General features: G+C 36.7%; 1 long non-coding RNA gene across 5 annotated transcripts; it reads left to right on the plus strand.

The window, feature by feature from the left end:
• LOC131193603 (uncharacterized) lies at nucleotides 1-26,380 on the plus strand. 5 transcript variants are annotated; one of them, XR_009153958.1, is made up of 5 exons: nucleotides 1-139; nucleotides 2,472-2,568; nucleotides 8,483-8,601; nucleotides 22,582-22,710; nucleotides 23,313-24,270. It is a non-coding gene; the product is annotated as an uncharacterized LOC131193603 (long non-coding RNA). The 5 variants fall into 5 exon arrangements; XR_009153959.1 differs by lacking the exons at nucleotides 8,483-8,601; nucleotides 23,313-24,270 and adding an exon at nucleotides 26,027-26,380; XR_009153960.1 differs by lacking the exon at nucleotides 8,483-8,601 and having other exon boundaries at nucleotides 23,313-24,268.
• Nucleotides 26,381-26,872: the final 492 nt, after the last annotated feature.

A 26,872-nucleotide genomic window follows, 5' to 3' on the forward strand; every position in this document is an offset into this window, starting at 1 on the left:
AGTTTACTCCGAAGTGAGCGGACGGAGGATTGTATCTGATGGGGCACCATGGCTTTTTCTGTAACCTCTTAGTCTTTCCAATGGAAAGGGGATTTTTCCAGGTAACTCTATTCTGGAAGAATTGTTGCTTTCCCCAGCGGTAAGTGCTAAACTGCTTTAGTCATTAGTAATTCTGGACATATTAGGGTTTGTTTGATTTTTTTGTATCTAGAACAAGGACAATTTGAACCTAGGATATTCCATTAATCAAGGCCAGAGTTTGATGTATTTGTTAATCCGAGGCTTTAAAAACAGAATTAAAATCTTTCTAATTGCAAGATAAGAAATTAAATGAGTGTAATCATATAGTTGATTGGTCCATATTGGATGGATCTAGGATTAGGATTGCAGCTAAAGTGCACCATGTGCTTGTGGATATATACTGGAGTGGATGGATTCTTCAGTCACAGGATTGCAAAAATGAGAGAGGAGAGAAGAAATCAGAAGTCAGACAGTATCTTATCTTGCTTATTTATTTGTAGTACATTCTCTACTACTCCCAAAATACTGTTAATGAAACAGATTATTTGAACCTTTAAGAAACATTCGACAACTGGAAAGGCTGAGCTGAAAATGCTTAAAAGAGAATCACTGAGCAATTGTTTTATGCTGTGTTCTTACTACTGTTGTGAAAATAAGTATTAAAGGCCAAACTCATTCTTTTGTGCTGCTGCCAGAACATGCTTTCCAACTAGTGGTCAAATAAAAGGCATGATTTCTTCAACTGTTTCTAATTTTATTGTAATTGATAAAAATATGGGAATCTTGGATACTTGGATTCACATACTGCCATAAGCCAGGAGGATTTTTTAAATTTTTGTCAGAACATTGTGAAAATTCAGCCAATTGTAATTTATTTTAAAAAACTGGGACTTAGCCTTCTCTAAGTTTTATGGCTGCTCTTTTATAAGTCAGACTTTAATTATGTTTGTTCCTGTGTTATGTGCCATAATAGTGTATTTTATAGTTAGCTGCAAATAGTCATTGAGTGAGTTGTGAGGCTATATAAACTTGTTTAATAAATAATAGTTGTTTTAAAGCAAACATGAGATAAAATATATACATTTAAACAGAAAATTGTCTTCTGATAGCTAATAGTTGAACACAAAACAGCACCTTCACCCAAACACAATTTTCATCCATCCCAGCTAAGAGTCTACATCATGTCTGGACCGCTCTATGGGAAAGTAGTAAGAGTGGCTCTTCGTGAGATTGATCTGCAGGAGTCTTGAAAAACTGGTTGGGTGACTTGGGCTAGATCAGTGGTGTCAAACTCGCGAAGACACATCATCACATGACATATCACAACTTTTTCCCCCTTCACTAAAACGGATGGGCGTGGCCAGTGAATGACACATCTGGCCCACGGGCTGCAAGTTTGACAGCCCTGGGCTAGACTCAATCCAACTCACTTCACAGGGTGATTGTTATGGGAAAAATAGGAGGAGTGGTATATTCACTGCTTTGAATTGTATGTGAATAAAGATAAAAGAAAACTAGTTAATTGCCTCAATTAACTTTTGGGAATATATTTCAGTTGTTTCAAATCACTGTTTGTGGTTTGACTTCCTAAATTCCACAAGAAGTGTGGTCTTTAGCAATTCAGTTTATGATAATAAGTGAGATATACACACACACACACCTAATTTCTGGCTTTATTTTAGGAAGCTCCTTTTTTACTAAATTGTGCCTCAAATTGGCCGTTATGACATACAGAGTCCTGGACTATATGGTGGTTTTTTTAATCCTGATCATCAAGGCTATTATTAACAATGTCATTGCTAACACTATGAAGTTTAGACAGAATAGCCTATTTATGTTTAGAAACAATTCTGTGATCTCTGCAAAAAATCAGAGCAATTATTCAGCAGGTGAAAGTGATCTGATCTAAATTGGATATAATCAGCATCACTTTCCTTTTTTAATATCAAAGTCGTGCCTGCTGAAGACATTAACTTTCTGAAAAACATTATAAATACCATAATAGTTATATTCTATTGCAATGCCATTGATTGCAACATATGCGTTCACTTGGAACTGGCCTTATGAATTCTATCCTATCCTTTGATGTAGGGAATTGGTTGTTTATTCCCATTCTATTTTGGATCTTCCCATTGATTGTTGGATTTGGCCATTGTCTGAAAGGAATCATGTAGCTGCCGTGTCCCTTGATTCAGCTTAACATTTGATGTTTTTCTGATTTGTTAATTACTTGATAAAGAAAAGAATAGTGAACTGTGGAATACTATATGTATGGACTGGGTTCCTGGTATAATCACTGATACTGCATATCAAATGATGCCTTAAATTGTGAAACCACTGGTTGTTCAATGCCATGATTGGTGCATTCAACCAGAATTATTTTAGATCTCCCGATTGTAGCACTGAGTGTTAGTATGTTATGTACTACTTCTTTGTTTTCTGTTTTGCAGATTAAAGCACATAGAAGTTAGAAAATTATATTAGCATTATCCTGAGACAACAGTTTCTGGTGTAATATGAAACAGGCCTGTAAGCATCTAAACATGGGTAATTAAGCATATTGTATAGATGAAAAAGATAGCCACGCTCATTCCTTTTAAATCCCTTTGCTTAATGTAAATCTAAGATTCAAAATGTACCTTTTATGTTTATTTTTAAAATAAGTCGTGTCTTGTTCTAGGTTTTTTTTAAAAAGTTCATTTTGTTTAGTTTTTGTCCCCAAGAAGCAAAGATAATCAAGAGTAAAAAAAATGGGATTTAAAAAAAATAATCTCCCATAGAAATTCTATTTATTTTATGGCATTTTTGAGATATAAAAATGCTATAAAAATATGCTATTTTTATTAAAAATATAAAAATCTTCCGTGGAAATTCTATTTATTTTATGGCATTTTTGAGAGCTTTTATCACTATAAAATATGTTACTTTTATTAAAAATATATTGCACCTACATTTTTGTTGAATTATTGTTTTGTAATGTATTTTTTAAACAGTCAATATTTAGCATGCAGTTCTGTTCGTTCCTGATTCTGCTGCTTTATCACGTTTTTAGCTTTGAGCTTTTTAGCTTAGAATATCCAAAGTTGTTATTGAATTATGTCATTCAGACAAACACAATTTAAATCATTAAGGAGGTCTTCCTTCTAAATAGTAAAATGGCAGATTCAATCAGATACTAACTATATTTTAACACAGCGTTTTAATTCACATTAAGCTTGTGCCCCGGGGTTGATTCAGTTTATATATAATTTGGAGTTAAATATTCTGTAGTGATAACCTACCTTGAATGTAACAGGACATCTTTTTGTGTATAATTCAAGGTGTGTGCAAGTATTAAAATTAGTTTAATTAATGAAATTCATTTGGCTTCCTAGAGGGGAGTAATGCCTCTTATGTCTTCCTCTTTGCTTTATTCAGTGGCTGCCACTGATATTGTATGTAATCAATTAGTAGGAGCCAAATGGGTGACTGAATTGAAAGAGAGAATGGTCCTGAACAGTTTTATGTGGCAAAACAAAGATGAAAAGGAAAAACATGAAGATAAGCAAACATAGGTCAGTGCCAAAGTGGTCAGAAGCATCAAAAGCCAGGACCAATTCAAGAAAGAAGAAAGATAAGTTTTATATTTGCTGAAAGTAATTAAAACTATTCTGTTGGCTTTGTTGCTAGCTAAATGCTACTTCAAAATCCCATCATGAATGGTGTCTGTCATATCAAAATGTACTTTTTAAAAACTTCATTTCCATGTCAATTTTAGTTTATTATTTCACATGCTCACAAGCTCTGAAACCAACCTATTTGTTGAAGATGATTAGGATATGGCCACCATCCAGTGTGCTATTAAGCACATTAATTCCCATTGTGATTTTTTTATTGCAAAGGAACTTAAGCATCCTTAATTGTACATTGGATTGTTGCCTTGTCCTGGACCGTGTTCAAAAAATGTAATAAACATTTTACTCACAATCTGCGACTATAAAATGAAGAGCAAATAGAGATCTTGGTTTGCATAGTCTTCAGTCAACCCCATTTCTTTAGATAAATAATGCATGATAAATCCTGAGATTAAAATTAAATTATGGTGCTATGAACTGAGCTTGAATCATCAATTTGAATCAGTGCAAGTGCTACAGTGAAATATACTATTTGCATCATGGCAATCTGTAGGAATGGTACAGTAGCCTAGAGGTAGAACTCCCACCTCATAATCAGGAGGCTGTGAGTTCGATCCTGGGTAGAGGCAGATATGTCTCTCTCTGGGCATACTGAGAATATAGCTGCTGAACAAAACTGCATTGACAACAGGAAGGACATCCGGCCATTAAAATACTCTGCTAGCTTCCTTCAGTTGCCCAGACTCCACTCTGTAAGGGATTATGAGTTCGTTGATCATGATCATGGCAATCTGTATAAAGGTGGCTAGTATTTCTTTCTCTGTGCAATAAGTACTTGGGATCTTTATCTCCAAACAAATCGCCACATTTCAATTTAATACCAGTTGACTTCATGGTAGAGGCAACAGGCATGAATGTTGACAAGCAATTCCCAAAGAAATGATATTTTCCTTTGCATCAGTAGCAGACATCTGGTTTCTCATTATTGTTTGATATCCTTCGTAGTAAAATTGTGTCTCTTACACCAGCGGGTGTCTCTTAAACCAGCGGGCCCCGCTTGGCAGCTTGGAGGACCAGTGAGGGGGAGGGAACCAGGGCGCATGAGTAGTGGCCGAAACGCATATGCCCACTCACAGCTCAACTTGCACAAGCGGCGGGCCGGGGTCTGTATTTTACTCCTTTGATTTTATCTGTTATGGTGTATGTGTGTGTGTATGTATACATAAATATACATTTTAAAATATTTTTTTAGTTTGTAAACCATTCAGAATTGTTGGGAGTCAGGCAGTATATAAATTTAATAAATATTTTAAATATTCCAGGATCTTTATGAAAAAGTAAAATTAGACACGTTATAAATTTTATAATTGTCCTTCCCTACAAAATTCTCTTCTTTGCATGATTATAATGAAAAAAACTTCCATTTGGTTTAATCCTCTGAAATTCAGAGAACCCAACTATAAGGCGTGTACTGCAAAGTTGGACTATACAGGCCTATATGAGCCATGGTGGCGCAGTGGTTAGAAGGTAGTACTGCAGACTACTGCCGGCTGCAGTCAGCAGTTCAATTCTCACCAGCTCAAGGTTGATTCAGCCTTCCATCCCGAAAAAAATATTTTTCTTCCTGCACAAAAGCCCTTGAAAGACATCTGATTTAAACATGTTAAATAAGATCTTCAGTTAAGAACAAAACAGCTTGGAATGCAGCAAAAAGATTATAAGAACCTCACAGGGCCTCTAGTCAATATCTAACACCCACCCCCGAGTTCGAACTATGCAGACTACACATTCCATAACGTAACTTCTCTTTGGACCTATTGTACTGAACAAACTTTGCAGAGACATGGGGTAAAACATCTGCAGAAAACCTGATAGGCATCTCAGTATTAATACTGCAAAGTCTGGAGAACCTTATCACAAAGCATGTAGAAGGATGAATAGGCTGCTATAAGCTACAGAAAAGTCAAAATAGTTGATTATACCAAGTTCTTCAAGATCATCCAAGATGACCAAATTAATCTCGGTCCCATATCTCACCTGAAAGTCGCTTAAAGTAAGTCTGCATAATCAGTAATATCCAGGTGTATCCTAGAAAGTTTTTTTTAAAAAAAAAAAGCTCATATAATAAAAAGTTTATTGATTTTTTTTAAGCAAGAAAGAACAACTTCCTCCCATAAAATAGTGTTTCTTACTTCAGTGGGATAACTCCTCTTTGGGATAGTCTTATGGAGCAAGAAAGGCAGAGGAAAACAGCTGATAGCCTTTACCGATTCATATGCCCATCAATATCCTCAAGATTTCCAAGTCAAAGAGAATCCTAAACAACGTCCAAATGACTTCTCCTGATAATGGGGCAGAAATAATTGTGGATCATTGTCCTCAAAAAATTAAGCATCTCTTCCCCCCTTTCTATTTATATGCAACACATGGAAGCTATCTTAAGAATAACAATCCTGTGAAATAGGTTGTGCTTAGAGCCATGATGGCAAACCTATGGCATGTGTTCCTGAAGTGGCAAGCAGAGCCATGTCGCCTGGCATGTGTGGTGTCTCCCGTTCGTCTTCTGGGTTTCTGGCCACATGCGCACAGGATGATGAGCTGGCCTTTGTGCGTGTGGCACTCCTGGAAACTGGAAGAGCTGGTCTTCCATTTTCCGGCATGAGCATGCACGCCAGCCAGCTCATCGGTGCGTGTACATGCGCAGCAGTAAACTGAAGACTTGCGCACTGGAAACCGGAAGTACCTTAGCCAGCATGCGCATGCCCCCTGGGCAGCTCCTCTTCCTCATTGAGGCCCTGACATGCGCACGTGCGTGCGTGAAGTGCTGAAAAGGTTCGCCATCACTTGCTTAGAGACTGAATGATTTGCATGGCTGAAGATGGTTTTTGTGGCTGAGACTCTTTGTTTCTAATCTTACTCTTCAATGATTACATTAGATTGACTTAGAAGAACATCAGCGATCTAATCTGAGAATCCAATAATGACAAAATACCATTGGTTTTGAATTTTCTTCATTGCTGTAGGCTATATATCATTTTTTTTTACTGTTCCTCCTTTTATTAACAACATCTAATTTTGTTTTCTAAATCTGTGGTGCCCTGAATCCACTGAAAATTGCCAAATAATGGATATCTTCAGTTCTTCCCAACACAACACTTACTTTATTCAGCTGGAATTCACATCAGACTAAACTGATCAGATTAAATCGTAGAACTGCAAGCACAAATGGATTGGATTTTTTTATTATTATTTCTTGAGGCTATGTTTCCATGCACTATTACTGAGAGTATTAAGGCCCAATAACATGTTTTTAAGGCATAAATGTTGCTGTAGCAATATCGTGTAAGCACTATCTTGGTTTTTATCAGTGTGTTGATATTTGTGCTTCATTTTTTTTTTGTTACATATAAAACAGCATAGTTAGGATAAATTGCCCATTTGGCAAACTATCTGGTTTTCCACATTTCTGTTGAAAATGTCTAGCTTTAAAGAGCCTACTTTATTTTTGCAAACAATCACACTCATAAATGACTATGTGCTTCATAAATCACTATACAAATCATCTTCAGAACACTTCTTATTGTATTTCCTTCCTGGAATGAAATACTTCCAATTATACATAATTTGGCATCTGTCATTTCTGCTATTGCTGATTTTTAAAATGCTCCATAAAGTAAAATTCCTGACTGCAATGTTTTAAAACAGGTATAAGAATTTACAAATGCAGTGCAAACAATATAGTCACTATTCCTACCCAGAAAAACATTTCTGTTATAAAATATTAATATAATTTTGAAATGGCAATCAGATTTGACTAAAACTGTCCCTAAATCTAATTCTTCTGAGCTTTTTGCTGTTCTGTTTGCTGTATTTTAAACTTTGCAGTTTCTAGCAGTTAATAATAAGAACATAATTGATTTCTTATGCTACACTGGTTTATAAAGCTGACCAGTAAACCAATAGCAGAATTATGAATAATAAGTGGGAGATTTTCACAATTTCCTAAAACTTTTATCAGAATGTAGGAAGTTAGCGCCCAACCCTCTCCTAGAAGAATGAGATGTTTTGGGAAATGTTATAAAGGCAGAATATATTTCCCTGGATGAGAAATGGAGAAACATGTTTTAAAGACAAAGCAGCTCCCACCTTCCTGCCTCCTCCCCCCCCCCCTTTGTCAATGGACCATCATCTGCAACACAATAGGGCCCATCTAGCAACAGAAACTCACCACATGGCACCTGGGAAGATTACATCAGCCAGCAAGGCTAGCTAAGACCCTCACACACTGGGGGTCTGACAATAGAATAGAATAGAATAGGACTAGGGGAGGCATGATAGCAGTGTTCCAATATCTCAGGGGCTGCCACAAAGAAGAGGGAGTCAAACTATTCTCCAAGGGTAGAACAAGAAGCAATGGGTGGAAACTAATCAAGGAGAGAAACAACTTAGAACTAAGGAGAAATTTCCTGACCGTTAGAACAATTAATTAAGTGGAACGACTTGCCTGCAGAAGTTGTGAATGCTCCAACACTGGAAATTTTCAAGAAAATGTTGGATAACCATTTGTCTGAAATGGTGTAGGGTTTCCTGCCTGGGCAGGGGGTTGGACTAGAAGACCTCCAAGGTCCCTTCTAACTCATTATTATTATTATTATAAATAAAGTAGTAATACATTTTCCTTATGTCCTGGAAGTCCTTATGTATCGGAAGCACCAAAGAGCTTCTGTGGTGAAAGGATTAACTGCTGACATCTCCATCGCCCAGGGGACACCCAGTTGGGGGCTCCTTTCATGTTCCCATTAATGAGCCCACTGAAGTGGTATCTATTTATCTACTCATATTTGCAGGCTTTTGAACTGCTAGGTGGGCAGGAGCAGAAGCAAATGACGGAAGCTCACTTCATCACAAAGCAGCATTCGGGCTTCAAACACGGGCTTGCAGATTATCAACCCAGTATCCTAACCATGTGAGCACTGCACTCCTATAAAATTTCCATAATATTACATGAGGTAGATCTGTGTAATTCTGATGTTATAAATTGTTAATATTTATCTGGTAATCTTAATAAAAAAAATTGTAACTTGGCTTATGAAAACATATTGAACCGGATAGGTAAAAACTTCAATACTGTATATTCTATTGAAGATTTTTCATTAGTGTAATAAAAACTAATACAAGCTATATTCAGAAAAATAAGGGAAAGTAAAAAGAAGTAAAAAATGCAAAGTAGGATAAAAAAAAGAAAACAAAAGGAAAAAGATAAAGAAAATAAAGTGACTTCCAATCTTGACAACAAATATGAACAAGAAAATAAATATATTGTCTTCCCATAATCTATCTCTTATCCAACCTCTTCAAGATTGAAAAATCTTCAGAATTGGGACACTTTATATGCACTGAGTGAGCCTTTCTTTTATCAGTTTAAGAAGAAAAATATTCCTTGCTAGTTATGTAACATTTTATTTTAAGTAAAAATTGCAAAAGAGGATGATAATGTGGTTTTAGGTTTTAAATACTAGGAATTTAGATGATTTTAAAAAAGATGTAGAAGTCAACTAAAAATATCCTTTCCTGTGGGAAGAGTGACTGTGCTTATAAATTGCTGATAAGAAGGCTTTGAAGACTTCTTCTAATGTCTTCTAATGAAGACATTAGAAAACACCAGATGGCCTCCTTAAAGAAAATTTACAACTGATGGGCTCAAGAATTATGTGAGTTAGTTAACTCTATTGTAACCAAAAAACATTGAAAAGAATCAAGTTCCTTTGAATAACATTGAATGTTTCTCTTTATTTCTCTTGAAGCCTGCTAAAGCTCCAAAATCATTTAATTGCTTCATCAAGTATTCTATACTAGTTTTGGGGTCTCATAGAAATATAACTAAATCATCAGCAAAAGCCCTCAATTTATAAACTTCCTTTTTAATTTTTATGCTTGTTATTTTTTCATCATGTCTAATATTTTTGGAAGAAATATCCTTCTGGGTTCATTTCCAAGTGGGGAAAAAGACACTGGAAACATGGAGACTGCTTGGAAAGATGGTTTAAGGGTGGACAGGAATCACATGGCTTGAGTTCCTGAGTAGAAAAAGCGAACACATGCTTCAAGGTGTTGGGTGAAAAACCAAAGAGAGGAAAGAAGAGCAGAAGATGCTGAGAGTGCCTCAGTTTATACTGTCTGTTGGACCCCACCTTAGTGTTTCCTGTTCCTGTATAAGAAATGTATCTTGATTGGTTGTCAAACTCCCGGGTGGTCTAGGGGTCTTAGCTAACTTTGTAGATTGTCTCTCAGCCTTGCTTGAGTCTTACCATGTGGTGAGTTTCTGTTGCTAGATGGGTCCTATTGTGTTGCAGATGATGACCCATTGATGAAGGTAGGGAGGATGAGTTTATGCCTCTGGCCCATTGACAAAGGTGGGGGGAGACAGGAAGCTTCAGGGAGCTGCTTTGTCTTTAAAACATGTTTCTCCATTTTTCATCCAGGGAACTATAATATTCTGCCTTTCTAATATTTCCTAAAATATTTCATTCTTCTAGGAGGGGGGTGGGTGCTAACTTCCTACAATATCTCTAGTCAAAAATTTCCAACATTAATATAAACAACAAAGGAGATTTGGGACATCCTAGTCTCATGCTCTTTTGAATTTCACATGGTTTAAGTTTCCATTAATAATAATTGCTTGTTATGAAGTTTAAATCACTGTAACTGCTTCAATAAATTTCTTCCTGAAGTTCATATCTCCCAAGACTTTAAACGTAAAGACCCAATTTAAATTGTTAGAGGCCTTTTCCGCAACCAGAAATATTAGAGCTGTTTTTCTCATCGTTGTAATGTAAATATTCAATAACATTCAAAACAGTTCTCACATTACAGTGTTTCTTAGTTGTCCTTTTAGCAAAAAGCCAGATTAGTCTTCATGAATACAAGACTAAAACCTTCTTCAATCTTTCTGCCAATATTTCAGTAAAAAGTTTGTATTCATTATTTAATAATGAAATTGGTCAATGTTTTTTTATTATCAGCATCTTGACCCTCTGATAATAGTGCTATTTCGGCTCCTTTCCAAGTTTGAGACATCTTTGCTCCCTGTAGTACACCATCCATTATATCTTTTAATGGCTGTAGGAGTTGGTCCTCAAAACATTTATAGAATGTTATAGAATTGATTTGTGGGATTATCTAAACCCTGAGCTTTACCTTTTTTGCTTGTTTAATAATATCTGATACAGGTAATCCTTGACTTACAACAATTTGTTTAGTCATCATTCAAAGTTAACAACTGCACTGAAAAAAAAATGACTTACAGTAATTACAGCATGGGCATGGGCACGTGATCAAAATTCAGACTCTTGGCACCTGGTATTTATGACAGTTGCAGTGCCCCAGGATCATGTGCTCCCCTTTTACGACCTTGTGACAAGCAAAGTCAATGGAGAAGCCAGATTCACTTAACAGCCATGTTACCAACTTAACAATAGCAGTGATTCACTTAACAAATGTGCCAAGAAAGGTCATAAAATGGGGCAAAACTCACAACAAATGTCTTAGCAACAGAAATTTTGGGCTCAGTTGAAGACGTAAATTGAGGACGTAAGTTGTATTTCAAAGATGGTTTACTGGTTCATTCATAAGTTGTCTCTAAGCTTGTAAGGGAGTAGGTAAATGTTGTCTTTGTAGATAATCATCTATTTTTTGTGTGTCTAGTTCCTTCTAGTTTACTTAGTTTACTTCTAAAGATTGGGATAAAATTATATTTTTTAATGAGGTCATTTTTATTATCATGTCACTTTCTTGGATTTTCTCTATCACTTTCTTTTCTATTTCTTTTCTCAATTTGTGAGCCAGTCATCTACCTGATTAATTGCAAATTCAAATTATTATTTACATAAATTATTTCACATAATTCAGTTTAGTTTTTCTTTCTCAGACTGTTAAGATAGATAACTGTTGGTAGAACAATTTAATTTGATATAAGATTTTAGAATCCATTGGTATCTTTTGCAGTTCGATTTCTTTATTTCTAATTTCATCCACTATGTTTTGCATATTTTCTGGAATTTCTTGTTCTCTAAATGGTTATATTGTATAATCTCTTGTGACTGCTTTATTAGCATCCCAAACAGTCATTAGATTAATTCCTTTGTCCAAACTATTACCAAAATATTCATTTAATTTTTTATAATTGATTCCTATTGTAAAATAGATTCACTCAATCTCAATCTGCAATTGAAAATATTTTTTCTGACTATCAAAGAACTGGATTATGATATGAAAAAAATAGACAAAATATCAACACAAATTTTATGTCATATCAAAGAATTTATATCAATTCTTGAGAATGATTTATATCATTCTGAAAAGAAAATATATTCTCTGACAAAACCATTTAGGCCTCCATTTCATTAAAAACAATTGCAAGGATTGTTTCAGGAAATCAGGCAAAAAATAATTTGATGTTTCTGAATGATGTGAAATCAAAAAGATATCAAGAGTATATTCAAATGTTTAATCAATATCCCTATCAAGGAACTGCAAACTCAGATAAACAATCGAACAATAAACAGCCTAATCACTAGACTACCAAGACCACTCCTACCAAAACTGACAGGGCAAACCAATGGTATATAAAATGAGAGCAAATCCCACTGCCTTCTAGCAGTGATGACATTACCTAGTTTGGTAATGCAAGGTTTCCTTAGAGACATCTGAGTTTGGATGTCTTCAAGGAAATATCCAAGCTCAGAAAGCATCAAAGAACCCCACAAATCTGAGGTTTTACACCATACACTAATCTTTGGCCGCCTTTAACATATATCTCAAGTGCAAACATTTGCAATAAATATGGAATTAAAAGCAATAATATTCATCAACAAGATGCATACAAATGTCCACTATTTAATTTTGGTGATACTCAGTCTTAGAATGAGCATTAACAATCTTTTTGTTTCTTTTATGACCATGTCTAAAAAACAGATACCCTTGTCTCAGAGAATAGGAAAGAGGGTGCATTAGAAGGATTCCCCCAGGCCCTTACTAGATGTTTTTGAAAATTTATCACTGATCAAATGTTTAGTCCAAACAATGTAACAACTTACTCAAATTTATGATGGATATGGATATCATACCATATAGCAGAAACTAAACCAGATTCACATGACCTGTATGCACAAGAATAAATATTCATATAAACAGGGTCTGTATTTATTTTTTTAAAAAGCTACACTCTTGTTGATTGTAAAAGAAACATGATTTTCTCTGACCAGTGTTTCCATACCATCCAAATAATTTGTGCATGTTATAATCAGAGAAGTGGTTACTTCATGTTTGTTATCCTTAATAATTTTCTTAGCTGAATTTTTCACAGCATTGCAGGCATTTCCATATATTGATTATTAGAACTTCTAGCATTGGAATCAAACATACCAGGAATTTTAAGCTACAGTATACTTCATCAGAGACATAACAAATAGCCTTTGTTTAATTCAAAAATTACTGCTTTAACGCCTTATCACTGGAATACCTGTGGATCATGGTTTCTTTGCTATGACACCTAAAGAAACATAACTGCAAATAAGCCAAATAAGGTTTTTTTAACAAAAATACCATGAAAAATGTACCATCCACAGATGCCACCCTTGAAATGTTTAAATGTTTTAATTTGTACAACTGGATTATCCATGATTAATCAATGGATTTTCCATTTTTCTGGATATTTAGTTGAAACTTCATAATCAGTTTATGTTAGTTTTGGTTGCTGATATCAGCTCCCCAGTACAGCATTTAATTATTATGAGCTCAATAAAATTATTTACCTTCATTGTTTTGATTATAAAGAATCATTAAGTATGTAAGGTGAACATTCACTTATATAATTAATTAAGTTGTCTTTACTCTCAGCTAAAGTGTTATCTGCCTAGCTGAAACTATTAGTAATTGAACCTCCAATTTTAATTGCAGTTATCTTTTTGCAATCCTGCTATTTTAATAATTATTTTACAGGAATGTGGACAGTATGCATATTTGTTTCACTATCTTCCCCATTCTGAAATATTCTGTGCTTTTTTTTTCAAACTCAATTTTTACAGTAGATTTTTGTACTATGTGAAGTTTATTAAAGGAATAATTAGTCATTCTGGCACAACCATTTCACTTTAATATAGTCTTTATTTTGCCTGAGCTACACACTTAAAAGACCTCTTTCTTAGTTTCCTCCATGGTTGAGAAACTCAAATCCATCTTGGCAACAAGATCAAAGTAGTCAGTTGTTTGTTTCCACGATCCTGTTCTGTCAGCTTATGCCATGACTAAATGGATTGACAGTTCAAGGCTTTCAACAAATGACAAAAGCAGAGTCATTCCATCACAACATCAGTTCCTCCTCATCTTAGTAAACCCAACATAGCACAACCAACACAATCTATAAAAAGAATAACACTGCCATGCATCAAAAATGTCTCTGAAACCACCAACAGACTATTATAACCACATGGAATTAGTATAGCACACAAATCAACTAAAACTTTCTAAAACATTCTAAGTAAACTGAAACACCCAGCCACCTCAGAATAAAAACCAGGGGTCATCTACAACATACAGACTGCAAAGCCACTACGTAGGACAAACAGGCAGAAGACTAGCAGAACGTATCTATGAGCACCAACTAGTAGTCAGAAGACAACAGCAGTAGTTCACAGCATATGAGAGACCATAGTTTCAAATGGAAAACACTGACCATTCTATACCAAGGCAAGTCCAAAGAATTCTAAAGAATTCTGCTAAAGAATTCCTGGTAACCTGGCAGTCTGACAAACTGGCCATCAATAAACACATAGATATAAACAACATCCACATACTGCACGAAAGAGACAATAAGCCAAAAAGGGAACCAAAAAAACAAACAAACCCAAAACACTTTCCACCAGCAATCAACACCTAGATGAGCATAGATTAACAAGATTAACATCAGACCAACAATTAAAAAGTAAACAATACCCCAATCAAGGAACTGCCAAACAAGCTAACAGTAAACAGCCCTCCAAGACCATTTGCACCAACAAGTGACAGGACAAGCCACTAGAATATAAACCCACTCCTTACTAGCAATGATAATTTTGTTACCTAGTTTGGGTAATGAAACATCTGCAAGAAAACAACCAAGCTCAGAGCACCAAGGACCCACTCAATTATTTATCATATGATTTTTAAATGACTTTGCTTCTCTCAATGGCTGTGTTCACATAACAGGCTTGCCCATTGTTTGAATCATGACTTATCTGATTTTTTTAAGTTCATATAATACATTGAACAAATGTATTATATGTTAATATATATAACACAAGGGATGGGTTTATATAAGATTAATGTAAAATATTCTGTAGTTTGTGGTTTACTGTATTGGACAGATTAAACATCTTTAGAACTTCCTGCTATGATAACTAGTTTTAGCTCTTATAATAACAAAGATAGAAAACAAATGAACTGTATCTCTTTTGAATAATTGACCTTTTAAAACCAAGTCTCAAAAACCTTCTGTTGATCCACAATGATAGGTGTGTAATCACAGAATTAGGTCAGCTGCTGAGCTAATCCCATGAGTGACTGGAAAAAGCCTCCTGTAGGGACTATTTCCATATGGTGGCATAGCTCACATAATACTTAAGACATACAGTACTGTAATTTATAATCTATCTTCAGATGAATAAACTTAAGTAAAACTAAAAATGCTTCATGTGACATGTGCACTATTAATCAAAATGCAATATAAAATCAGTCCTTATGTCCCAGGACATAAGTTCCAACACAGTGACTTTTTTCCAAACAATTTATATTTATTTATTTATTTATTTATTTATTTATTTATTTATTTATTTATTTATTTATTTATTTATTATTTAAATTTATATACCGTCCTTCTCCGAAGACTCAGGGCGATATACAGCATAGATAAAACAAATGTACAAAAAAATTAAAATACAATATATATTTAAAAATCTAATTCCATGAGCCGAGAATTTAAAATGGGAAGATAAAATTATAAAATAAAATAGCCCCGCTAAAACCCTGCTAAAAACCCTCAATTAAAATTTATCATTAGGCCAGCCCTGCTTGATGAAAGAAAAAAGTTTTGAGCTCGCGCTTAAAGGTCCGGAGATCGGGGAGTAAGCGTAGCCCCACGGCTAGTTCATTCCACAGGGCAGGAGCCCCCCCCCAGAGAACCCTCTTCCCCTGGGGGCCGCCAGCCAACATTGTTTGGCCGACGGCACCCTAAGGAGGCCCTCCCTGTGAGAGCGCACAGGTCAATGGGAGGCTACTGGTGGCAGCAGGCGGTCCCGTAAATATCCCAGTCCCATGCCATGGAGTTTTAAAGGTGATGACCAAAACCTTGAATCGCAACCGGAAGACCACCAGCAGCCAATGCAGTCTGCGCAGGAGAGGTGTTATGTGGGAGCTACGAGATGCTCCCTCTATCTCCCGCGCAGTCGCATTTTGCACCAGTTGGAGCCTCCTGGTGCTCTTCAAGGGGAGCCCCATGTAGAGAGCATTGCAGTAATCCAGGCGGGAGGTAACGAGGGCATGAGTGACCGTGCATAGAGAGTCCCGGTCCAGGAAGGGACGCAACTGGCGAATCAGGCGAACCTGATAAAAAACTCCCCTGGCGACGGCCGTCAAATGATCTTCTAAAGACAGCCGTACATCCAGGAGAACACCTAAGTTGCGCACCGATTCCCTGGGGGCCAACGATTCGCCCCCCACAGTCAACGATGGAATTAGCTGACTGTGCCGGGATGCTGGTATCCACAGCCACTCCGTCTTGGATGGGTTGAGTCGAAGTCTGTTCGTCCCCATCCAGACCCGAACGGCCTCAAGGCACCGGGACATCACATCAACGGATTTGTTGGGGTGGTTCGGGGTGGAGATGTACAGCTGAGTATCATCAGCGTACAGTTGACAACTCACCCCAAAACCACGGATGATCTCTCCCAGCAGCTTCATGTAGATGTTGAACAGGACTGACCCCTGTGGCACCCCAGAAGTGAGGTGCCCTGCGGTCAACCTCTGCCCCCCTGCCAACACCGTCTGCGAACGATCAGAGAGGTAGGAGGAGAACCACCGAAAGACGGTGCCCCCCACTCCCAAACGCCCCAACTGTCGCAGCAAAACAATATTCCCTTGTTTTGTGGAAGTCCTAGGCTTAAACTGTGTGACAAACAAATGCAGAGTAACATAATCATAGATTTAACCTATAATATTTCTCAAGCAAATCCTCTTGCTAATTCTGGTTAAGAATAAGCATCTGTTGTCAGATACCACTCGTACAACTCGAAAGCTTTTGAGGGGGAATGCTGTTGGGCAAAGAGCCAGGAAAAAGCAACACCGGTTCTGCAAGATGGGAAAGTCAGAGCAATACACTTCCATCTACTGACAGAATGTGCCTCCTAGGAATTCTTGGCAAGTAAATTAAAATCCCTGACTTATTCATAGCAGCAACTGAAGAAGCTCTTATTTCTTATCATAAACAACCAAAGCCAGTTGCTGGGCTTTCTTTAGTTTATTTCAGGTATGAGGACAATAACTCAGGTAAAAATAATCACTTATTAAAGGTAAAGGTTCCCCTTGCACATATGTCCTAGTCGTTCCTGACTCTAGGGGGCGGTACTCATCTCTGTTTCAAAGCCGAAGAGCCAGCTCTGTCCAAAGACATCTCTCTAGTCATGTGGCCGGCATGACTAAACGCCAAAGGAACACTGTTACCTTCCCACCAAAGATGGTCTCAATTTTTTTACTTGCATTTTTTACGTGCTTTCGAACTGCTAGGTTGGCAGAAGCTGAAACAAGTAATGGGAGCTCACCCTGTTACACGGCACTAGGGATTCGAACCACTGAACTGCCAACCTTTCAATAGACAAGCTCAGCGTCTTAGCCACTGAGTCACCGCATTCCTAATCACTTATAAAAATCCACATAACAGTCTCATGAGGACATGGCTCACATAGTTAGGATGCTGGGTTGACAATCAGTAAGCCTACGTTTGAGACCCAAGTGTTGCTATGTGGTGGGTGTGTTGCTATCATTCGCTCCAGTTCCTGCTGACCTAGCAGATCAAAAGTGAATAATCACCAGTAGATAGATAGGTGCCACTTCAATGGGCACATTAACTGGGACATGAAAGGAGCCCCTAACTGGGCGTCCCCTGGGCAACAGTAGTATCACCAGCTAATCCTCTCACTCTGGAAGTACCTTGGTGCTTCTGACATGAAAGCAGCAGTAATATATGCTCTTCAGTGGAAGAATTATTTCTGTACTTTTTAAATTCGAAGAGAACCCAACTTTATTTAATTTTATGCATTATGCTCTTTCATTTTTGCCCAGCCACTTGGCAAGAAAAAGATTCTTTTGAGTGTATTCTGATATGTGAAAATGGATTCTCTAAAAGGCTGCATTCTTTATCTTCGGATTCTCTTCCTTTTATTACACCAATATAGTCCAGGTTCGCGTGCCACGTTATGGCTCAAAGTTATTTGCTTTATGATTTAACATGTTGAATTAAACATTTGTGCCTTAAGTCAACAAAATGTGAGTTAAAGTAATATGTGATAAATAAACCTAATATGTTCTCATAGTTCTTGAAGCCCAATTCAAGTATTTTTAAATGTGTAACTCAACATTGGCCCATTGCTGGGAGAAAGTGGCAAGAAGATGACAAACAACAGGGAGAAAGCAGATCTACTTAACTCATATTTTGCATCTGTCTTTACACAAAAGGAAAAAACAATCCAACCTATCAAAAGCAGCACTACAAAAAACAGATTAGAAACACAAGTTAAAATAGGGAAGAAAATGGTAAGTGAACACCTGTCTACCCTAGACGAGTTCAAATCACCAGGACCGGATGGATTACACCCCAAGGTTCTGAAGGAACTGGCAGACGTGATCTCAGAACCACTGAACTATATCTTTCAAAGATCCTGGAGCACAGGGGAGCTGCCAGAGGACTGGAAAAGAGCTGATGTAGTTCCCATCTTCAAAAAGGAAAAACAGATCCAGGAAACTACAGACCTATCAGTCTGACCTCAATACCGGGAAGATTCTGGAAAAGATAATCAAGCAACGAATCACCGAACACCTAGAAGCAAACAAAGTAATAACCAAAAGCCAACATGGGTTTGTCAAAACAGATCATGCCAGACTAATCTTATCGCATTCTTTGACAAAATGACAAAATTAGTAGACCAGAGGAATGCTGTTGATATAATTTACTTGGACTTCAGTAAAGCATTTGATAAAGTAGACCATAACCTACTACTAGATAAAGTAGAAAAATGTGGGTTAGACAGCACCACCACCAGATGGATTCGTAACTGGCTGACCAACCGCACTCAACGTGTAGTCCTCAGCGGAACTACATCCACATGGAGGAAGTATGCAGTGGAGTACCCCAAGGCTCTGTTTTAGGCCCAGTACTCTTCAACATCTTCATCAATGACTTGGACGAGGGATAGATGGGGAACTCATCAAATTTGCAGATGACACCAAGCTGGCAGGAATAGCCAACACTCCAGAAGATAGGCTCAAGTTACAGAAAGATCTTGACAGACTTGAACATTGGGCGCTATCTAACAAAATGAAATTCAACAGTGAAAAAGTAAGGTTCTACATTTAGGCCAAAAACAAAATGCACCAGTACCGTATATGTGGTACCTTGCTCAATAGTAGTACCTGTGAGAGGGATCTTGGAGTCCTAGTGGATAACCATTTAGATATGAGCCAGCAGTGTGCAGCAGCTGTTAAAAAGCCAACACAGTTCTGGGCTGCATAAACAGAGGATAGAATCAAGATCACGTGAAGTGTTAGTACCACTTTATAATGCCTTGGTAAGGCCACACTTGGAATATTGCATCCAGTTTTGGTCGCCACGATGTAAAAAGATGTTGAGACTCTAGAAAGAGTGCAGAGAAGAGCAACAAAGATGATTAGGGACTGGAGGATAAAACATATGAAGAACGGTTGCAGGAACTGGGTATGTCTAGTTTAACAAAAGAAGGACTAGGGAGACATGATAGCTGTGTTCCAATATCTCAGGGGCTGCCACAAAGAAGAGAGTCGGGCTGTTCTCCAAAGCACCTGAGGGTAGAACAAGAAGCAATGGGTGGAAACTGATCAAAGAAAGAAGCAATTTAGAACTAAGGAGAAATTTCCTGACAGTTAGAACAATTAATAAGTGGAACGACTTGCCTTCAGAAGTTGTGAATGCTCCAACACTGGAAATTTTTAAGAAAATGTTGGATAACCATCTGACTGAGATGGTGTAGGGTTTCCTGCCTGGGCAGGGGGTTGGACTAGAAGGCCTCCAAGGTCCCTTCCAACTCTGATGTTATGTTATGTTATGTTATGTTATGTTATGTTATGTTATGTTATGTTATGTTATGTTATGTTATGTTATGTTATGTTATGTTATGTTATGTTATGTTATTGTGAAAGGGAATAGGGCTCTGCCAAGTGGCTTCATGTTTGATATATCACACACATCAAAGTTCAAATCCTGGAATAAAAGTGAAATAAATTTCCTACTATAAAGATTTTCATCCCTTCTGTACCTGAATTCCTGAAGCTCATTTGCCTGGATTTTTCACCACTCACTTTTAGGAGAACATGACTAACTTTTCATTCTCTTACCTCTTTTGACTTTTGAACCATATTTTGTGTTTAGACCAGTAATTTCCAACTTTTTGAATTTATCTTTAATGTCAGACTGCAGTATGAAATGTGCTCAATTCTTTTTTAACTATATGAGTTCATTGTCATTTGTTCTATCTTTTTGTTTCACTACATTGTCCTATTTCTTTTACAAAATTTCTCACAATAAGTGAATTCTGCTGTGTGACTCAGCTCATACTGAATATGACCCAGGAATGAATCATACTTTTTCCACCCAGCAGTTTTAGACAAATGTGTTAGACAAAGCAAAATTCTCCAGTTAAGAAATAGCTTGGTCCATCTTAAGAGTTTTCCCAGCTGCTTCTAATGCTTGCCATTTTATCTTGTACAAGTCCAGGTTTTCATCTTTTTTCTGACATTTTTTTAAAATCCATTTCGTATTCTGTTGTGAAATTTTGTAATGAGTATGCCAAATGTATAATTTAGATTAGTCTGCAATATGGCTGTAGAACAACTTGTGATACTGGTATCTACCTTTCTGCTTTGATTAGATAATTGTATACCATCTGGGATAAATTGGTTTTATGGTTGTGTAACTATCTCAGCTGGTACAGTATGATACAGCTTTATTATTCACTCCTTATTTCTGTGCACAGTGGAAAATTGGCAAAGAGAGATTGCCTGAAGACTGAAAAATACTCTAGCAAGCTATTAACTTCAGCAAGTATTAGATCAGGTCCAAAATGAGCACATACTGTAATGTTATTACTAAAATGCTGAAATGTAACCTTTTGGAATGCTGTATCAAAGTCTATTTCTTGGATGGTACTTCTAGAAGATGAATTGGACTAAAGATCAAAGTCACAGAGCAGTATAACCATGGCATTATCAGGACTATGATGATAGAAATGCATCTCCACAGCTGACCAAAGTTTTTTTTTCCTATTCAGTGATAATTCTCCCAAAGCAATGCAGCTAAAAAGGAGCATTTAACTATGAACAAAGAAATATTGTATATGATCAGACCAAAGACTAAACCGTTCTTACTCTTACATTTTGCTTATAACCAAAAACTTTCCCATCATTCCCATAGCAACTAATATTTTTTAAAAAGGGGTGGGTTGCACATAAAGGTGTTTTTTTTCTTCAAAGGCAACTGGACTGTTTTTTCCTTGAGGAAGAAAAAGAAAATGTTTCACTTCTCATCCAAGAAGCTTGATCAGTTCTGATGGATCATTGAGACTGGATGGTAAGGGGGATGGAAGGATTGTATTTCTTTGCAGCCATATGGTCATTAGCATCCTCTGAAGGCTTGGGAGTTTATCTGTCCTCTCAGATTCACCTGCATCAGGGTGCAGGTGGTTGTGGAATCTTCTTGGAACTCATGCAAGGGCTGCGTTGTAAACTGGAGATAACTGGTGTCTTATTTCTGCCCCCAATGTTGAGGGAGGGGGTGTTCAGTTCTAACATAGATGGTCCTCCCTATCCCAAATGTGGACTTTACTTTCTTCAAAAAAGTGACCTTCTGCCTTAGTGTATTCTTGGGCTTAAAGTGTACATGTATGTTGTGTTGGTTCTTGAGGTGGACCAGCTCCTGCCTTAATGTATTCTTGTGTATTCTTTAAACCCAAGAATACACAAAGGCAGAAGTTTGTCCACCCCCAAGGATAAAACACCCAGACACAAACTGAGCAATGTGATATATGCAATACAATGCAGTGAAAGATGTGCAGATCTGTACATTGGTGAAAGAAAACAACCACTTCACGAGCACATGGCACAACATAGGAGATCAAACCCATCAGGACAAGTTTCAACGGTCCGTCTGTATTTGATAGACGAAGGCCACTCTTGAAAGCAGCAAAGTCCAATTCTTAAAAGCAGCTGTGTTTAGTGGAGATCTTTTTCAGCATTGATGAGGCTCAGAACTGATAAATGAAACAAAATATTTGACAGCAGAAGGATTGCGCCAGTTTTGAAACCAGCAAGCAGAAAAGCTAACAATATAATTCTTTTTACCATGTATTTCCAGAAAGGGGACGTTTTTTAAAAAGATTGTAGTGTGAAACTGAAGAGGCAGAATGATGTACTCATTACTGGCCAGCAGAAACACCAATTAGAAACAGTACTTGTCTGTTGGCAAGAATGGCAAATTGTTACCGACCATTGATTATGAGTGAAATAAACTCAGTAAAACTCAGTAAAGAAAACAAGTAAAGAAAGTAAAGAAAACAAGCCCATTCTGATTATTTAAACAATCAGGACGGCTTGCTGGAGTTTTATTTCACAGGACTGAGAAGACTGGCCTGAAGTCACCTGGTGAGCTTCAGGGACAGCTTGACGTGGGCCTGAGTCTCCCTGGTTCCTAACCTAACCTATGCCATGGTGAATCAGCTGTTACCTCTTTTCAAACAAACAGGTAAAGGTTTTTTGTGATACTGCAATGTTATGGGTTGCATGGGTAATCAAAACCTTATAATAACTCTACAGATGTCTCAGAGAGCTAAAGTGGCCTGGTGTAGAGCACTTTGCTACTTTGGCAAGTGAGACATAAGAGAGGATATGATATAAGGTCTCTGGGGGAATGACTAAACTGAAGAACCATAAGAAAGAAGATCAGCAGCAGTCCAATGAAGGTATTAGAGCTATAAGCGAAGCATACATTCTTCTCTTCTGCCCCCTTCTACAAGAAATGGTTTATACATGCATTCAAGATTTTTACAATAGATGTCACCAGGAAAATGGGTCAAGCAAATAAGTTAATAAAGAATCCCTAATAACTGTGGTCATCATGGCAGGAAAGAAAAAGAGTATTCAGTGAATTAAAGTCTTTAATAACGTATCATTTGTAATTATATGAATTTATGGCATAATTAATTTCCCAAAGTAACACATGCAGTATCCTTCACTCGGAACAAATTTTAAATATTTCATTTAATGTTTACTATTACGTTTACTCTTTTAATGCAACTGATAATTTGCAATATGTGAAAATACTAAACCTCTGCTTTCCTTTTTCAGCTTCCTTGACAAGTTAAGGGGAAATGAGGCTTGGAGCACAAGATGTAAATTTTATATGCTGCTGACTGACCAATTTGATTTTTACATGATAAATGAATAGGTCCACTACTAAATGGCTAGCTTAGTGTTATTAATTTGTGCAGCATAAACACAAAAGAAGCAACAGGATTTTTATGTTGTCTTGTAGGCATAATGGTTTTTTAGCGGAAAAGAATCATATGGAAATTGATTCACTGTTCATTTTCCTAAGAGCAGCTGCAAAAGAAATATTAATTATTTTAGTAATGTGAATGATTTGCAAAATATGCTGCATATATTTTATGGCCCAATAATGGATCATGATAGCCACTCAGTCCGAAAGCTATTTTGCCCTTTATATGAAAATAGTTAAAACTACAGCATTTATTTATAAATAAATAATAACATTTCAATTCTGAAAAAATTATGCTCCTGGGCTTTGTTATACAAGTGAAATCTAAAATTAATCATGGTGCATAAGGAACTGGCCTTAACCTGATTTTTATTAAGATCTTTGGAAGCTGAAATACTTTAAAAGGTAAAAGTTCTCCTCGTACATATGTGCTAGTCGTTCCCGACTCTAGGGGGCGGTGCTCATCTCCGTTTCAAAGCCAAAGAGCCAGTGCTGTCTCTGTGGCCATATGGCCGGCATGACTAAACGCCAAAGGCACACGGAACGCTGTTACCTTCCCACCAAACGTGGTCCCTATTTTTCTACTTGCATTTTTTACGTGCTTTTGAACTGCTAGGTTGGCAGAAGCTGGGACAAGTACGGGAGCTCACCCCATTACGCGGCACTAGGGATTCGAATCGCTGAACTGCCAACCTTTCAATCGACAAGCTCAACGTCTTAGCCACTGAGTCACCGTGTCCCTTTAATACTCTCACACTCTCTCTCTCTCTCTCTCTCCCTATTATTTATATATATATATATATATATATATATATATATATATATATATATATATATATATATATATATATATATATATATATATATATGAAATACTCTACAAGAGATCATACATGAGAAACATGATACATCAATAAGACTTTAGAAACATTTCAAATCCAGTTTGACTGATTTTACCTTACCAATTCAATTCAGATCTGTATCAGTGCACAACATATATACAATAAGATTGGTTGAGCTCCCTCAGTGCACCCCCCTCCAACACAATACAACTCACAGTACATACCTTAGCCAATATGCTATGTAAACCATAGTTTTTATCATTTTTCCCTTTTTGAGCTTCTATTTTTATTTTATTATATTTGTATTGCTATTGCAGGCATATCACAAAGATATTGTGTATTTAGTTTCAGACCTCTACAATAAAGCAAATTGCAATAAAGTGAACGACACATTTTTCTTTTGTTCCCAGTGCATATAAATGTTATTCTTACACTATACTATAGACTATGAAACATGCGATAGCATTGTGCTTAAAAATGTACATATTTTAATTAAAAATACTTTATAGCTAAGAATGATAATCATGATCTGAGCCTTCACCAAGTCATAATCTTTTTGCTGATAGAGGATCTTGTGAAAAATTAAAGTGATACGTGTGAAGCACAACAAAGGAAATAGAATAAAATGAAGGACGTGTGTATATTTTCTTTTTTCATTGTTTTTCTACTACCATATTCAACTACTAAATAAAATATACATGCACACAGAAACTTATATATACATACGTTCATATTTGCAGACATAGAGAAAGAGAGCTTTCAGGTTTTTATAGCTTTACTGGCTACTCTGGTTTATAAACCATGATTAAAAATGAATTGTTTATTTCTCTTATAGTTTCACATAACAAACATCTTCTTTTCTTTTAACAACCCTGTAACCCCTTGCATTGGGACAGAATCGGGGTGACTGAGTGGACCTGAGCATTTGCTGACTGGATGCCCTTCCTGACATTTATGCAGACAATTACTTATTGCTCCCAGAGAGAGAAATATCTGCCACTACCTAAGATCGAACTCACAGACTCCTGATTGTGAGGCAAGAGCTCCACCTCTAGGCCACCGTGCTCCTCACACAACAAGCAACATTAATGCCAACCAGACAGTGCTGAATATCTCAAGAAGAGCAATACAGTGTGTAGGATTCATCTTTAATATGGGAAGGAGAAATGATGCTGCCCAAGTCCCATATAATAAATAGTTGTGATCGGGCCTATCTCAACTTCATAAATTCAGTCCACATTTCAGGCACACCTATCAGGCTCACCACATAGAATAAATTTGAAGGAGGCGCAAGGGAAAATAAATGAGGGAAATGGTATCTAGGAATTCTGAGACAGGAATCAGTAAGGTTTTCATAGAACACCATTGTTGATTCCAGGTTGTTTTCTAAATAATTGCTTCTTCTGCCTGATCACAGCTGGCTCAGGCCTGGCTCCCATCAGCAACTTACTGCAATGGAGCCTTGCCAGGTTTGCTTGAAGACTTAACATTCCTGTGCCACCTTTTCATGCCTTCTCTTCAGTGCTGGCAGTCTTGAGGACTGGAAAGAGGAGATAGTGGTTCCTGGCTTGGGTCAATTTCCACTGAGTTCAGAGCCAGAACAGTGAAGCTAATTGCTGATTCAACATTTGCATGACCTCAATTTTCACATTGAACAGGGTGGCAGGTGTTCCTATTCCCCAAATAGCACATTCTGTGTCTACTTGCCTATTGTTTTTCAGAAGCCCTACAGAGAAGCTTCCTAGGATAAAGCATCAATTAGAAATTCCTTTGGAGGGAGAACTCGAAGCCAGTTTTTCCTCACACAGAAAAGTGCACGGAACAAGAAAAAGCTGAATTGTCACCAAAGGAGGCAAAACGTCCCCTATAAGTAAACTAAGAGCCTTATTACTAAATCTGTATTTTAGTAATTGGACCCTGAAACAAAAAGATGGAAATACAGTTTTGTTTCCTTGTAAAATGAAATAAAGATGTTTTGTTTGTGGGCAACAAATTGGCCTCACCTAGATGATTTGATTTTATTTTTCTTTATTTTTTTTTTGCTAAAAGCATTTAACATCTATAATATCTAAATATTTAAGCATTTAACATCTATAATATCTAAATATTTAAACCAGTGGGCAATTATCCCAATGTTACTTAAGTGTATGTAGCTGGCATTTTACAAAGTCTTATGACATGCCAAAGAACAATATTTGAGTCCTGTTTCCACTAAGAAAAAAATAATTGAAACAACTTCAATAAACAAAATGCACAACTATATGGCTTTTAATATACATTTCAAATTACATGATGAAAAGGAGTTTGGGATGCATCCTACATAAAAAATTGGAACTTAAATTGTCTTCTTCAGCACCAATACAATTTACAATTTTGGGAATAATTCTAATGGAAAGAAGATGAGAAATAATATAAAAATAGCTGCAAATATATAGTAGAAACCACCTAATTAGCTCTTAAGGCATTTTTTTTAAATCCTTGAGTTGACTTTGATTCTCTTGACTGCATGAATTACAACAATATGAAGATATTTTGCCATTCAATATTTTAATTTCACTGTCTCATTT

Source organism: Ahaetulla prasina, chromosome 2, assembly GCF_028640845.1.
Source record: "Ahaetulla prasina isolate Xishuangbanna chromosome 2, ASM2864084v1, whole genome shotgun sequence".
Classification (NCBI taxonomy): domain Eukaryota; kingdom Metazoa; phylum Chordata; class Lepidosauria; order Squamata; family Colubridae; genus Ahaetulla; species Ahaetulla prasina.